The following is a 2,898-nucleotide window of genomic DNA, read 5'->3' on the forward strand; positions in this document are numbered from 1 at the left end:
ATATATATATATATATATATATATACACATGTATGTATGTATATATATATCAGAACAGTACAATTAAGCTGGAAGTTTCTCAACCTCACATAAAAGTATAAAAAATGACACCCCTTCCCCCCTACTTTCACCAGAAAACTAAAAAGAACAAAAACAAAAAACACACCAAAAAGCCATTAAAAATTTTCAATTTTATTTTTTAATTGATTTTGGAAAAAAAATTGTATTTTTATATATTTTTTTCAGACTTCTTTATATTTTTGTGAGTTGGATCAGTGTGGGAGAATGGCTCATTTTGAAATATTATTTTTCTTGTTAATATTAATGACAATGATGATGATGATGATTAAAATAATAATCCTTTCAACTCAAGGCATAAGGCCTGAAATTTTGGGGGAGGGGACTTGTCAATTACATTGACCCCCAGTATTTCATGGTACTTGATTTATTGACCCTGAAAGGATGAAAGGTAAAATTGACCTTGGTGGGATTTGAACTCAGGATGGAAAAATGGACGAAATGCTGCCAAGCATTTTCCCCCAGCATTCTAATGACTCTGCCAGCTTGCTTTCTTGATGAAGTGCATGGATACTTACTAAGGGGTGTATATAGAGGGATAGATAGATAGATAGATAGATGTTGGCATAAACTAGAAATACCTTACAGCCTAGGTGTATTGCAAAGGTTGCCATTACTTGGAACTGCATGCATATTGCATGTAGAAGGGTCTGTGTGAGGTCCTTGTTGTGACTTGACAAATGGTACAAACCCTAACCCCTGGAAGATACAATATCTTCAATCAACAACCTCACGATATTGGACACTGCGCAATGTCTATAATAATAATTATTATTATTATTATTATTATAATTTTAAATTTTGCCACAAGGGCAGCAATTTTGGGAGAGGGGATGAGTTGATTACATTGGCCCTCAATATTCAACTGGTACTTATTTTATTGACCCCAGAAGGATGAAAAGCAAAGTCTACCTTGGCAGAATTTGAACTCAGAACGGAGCGATGGCAAAATACCACTGAGTACTTCATCCAGCATGCTAACGATTCTGCTCACCATCTTAATAATAATAATAATAATAATAATAATAATAATAGAGTGTTATAGTATTGGGTGCTAACTGTATACGAACATGTATTGTGTGGTTTGTGTTGTAGTGTTGGGTGGTGAATGTGTAGCATGGGCACTGTTGCTTCCACCCCTTATCAACCTCAGTTCAAGAAATCTATGACAATAGGAATAAGATTGCTTCTCAACCACATGATTCTGGGTTCAGTCCCACTGCATGGTACCTTGGGCAAATGTCTTCTACTATAGCCATGGGCTGACCACAACCTTGTGTGTGCAGATTGGGGAGATGAAAATCGTAAAAAGCCCATTATGTGTGTGTGTGTGTGTGTCAAACTGGCTAGTTTCAGTCTTGTTCTGGGATCTCCTCACCAAATTAGGGTCTGTATATAATTGTCCACAGAGACAGTTATACACAACTACCGCCTCAGCGACCACCACTGCCACTGTACCACCACCACCACCACCACTTCTGCTGCTGCCATCAGAGCCATCCCCACTGCCACCAGTGCCCCCACCACTCCCATTGATCTCATCTGTTACTTGGTCAGTTCATAAGGTATATCGGCCGAGAGGACGCGCCGGTAGATGAAATAGCCAGCCAACAGTCCAGAGCAGACACCAATAAACAACATACCAAGACCAAGTCCAACCATGGCACCTACAAGAACAAATACAGAAACAGAAATCTTTGAATGCAGGTTCAATTTAAAGCTGTTTGCGTGTGTGTGTGTGTGTGTGTGTGTGTAAGTGTCTGTGTGTGTGTGTGTGTGATATGAAGTTTATTGAGTGGTGTGGCACTTGAGTTAAAATCATAAAGGTAATATTATAACAAAAACACCTCACAAAGAAAAAACTTGTGAAATATTGCTGTTCAGGGTTTACTCTTTTACTTGTTTCAGTCATTTGACTGCGGCCATGCTGGAGCACCGCCTTTAGTCAAGAAAATCGACCCCAGGACTTATTCTTTGTAAGCCTGGTACTTATTCGGTCTCTTTTACCGAACCGCTAAGTTACGGGGACGTAAACACACCAGCATCGGTTGTCAAGCGATGTTGGGGGGGGACAAACACAGAAATACAAACATACACACACACATACATTTATATATATATATACATATACATATATACGACGGGTTTCTTTCAGTTTCCATCTACCAAATCCACTCACAAGGCTTTGGTCGGCCCGAGGCTATAGTAGAAGATACTTGCCCAAGGTGCCACACAGTGGGACTGAACCCGGAACCATGTGGTTGGTAAGCAAGCTACTTACCACACAGCCACTCCTGTGCCTATGACAAAAATATTAAACTTATTTTCCACTTTTGAAGCTGGTGAAGTCAACAAGATGGTTTAAGAACTGTTTTTGATTTGATCAAGTTCAGGTATTTCAAAGAAAAGTGCAGTCAAGGGGAGATAATTAAGTATGCATAAATAGTTCGTCTTTTATAAATGCCTAAAATAAAAAATATTGACACTGGAATAGGTTATGGCCCATTCGGTGGTTTGTCTTTAACTCCTGCTAAAATGTATTTTGTAAAATGCTGACATGATGTAGAAACTTTGCCAGACCAGATTAGAGCCTGGTGCAGCTGCTGGCTCTCCAGACCTCAGTCAAACCGTCCAACCCATGCCAGCATGGAAAGCGGACACTACATGATGATGATGATGTATGTATGTGTGTATGTACGTATAGAGATAGATAGATAGATAGATAGATAGATGACAGATATGAATGTATGCATATAAATATGCATCTTATATGTATATTCATATATGTAAATAGAAATATATGTACACCCCCCCCCCCCC

General features: G+C 38.9%; 1 long non-coding RNA gene across 1 annotated transcript in view; it reads right to left on the reverse strand.

The window, feature by feature from the left end:
- Nucleotides 1–172: 172 nt before the first annotated feature.
- LOC128251130 (uncharacterized) overlaps nt 173–2,898 on the reverse strand; it is a 3,005-nt gene continuing 279 nt past the window's right edge. The window contains exon 2 of the long non-coding RNA XR_008266981.1: nt 173–1,745. This is a non-coding gene — a long non-coding RNA (uncharacterized LOC128251130). The remainder of the gene's footprint in view (nt 1,746–2,898) is intronic.

This window comes from Octopus bimaculoides, chromosome 28, assembly GCF_001194135.2.
Source record: "Octopus bimaculoides isolate UCB-OBI-ISO-001 chromosome 28, ASM119413v2, whole genome shotgun sequence".
NCBI lineage: Eukaryota > Metazoa > Mollusca > Cephalopoda > Octopoda > Octopodidae > Octopus > Octopus bimaculoides.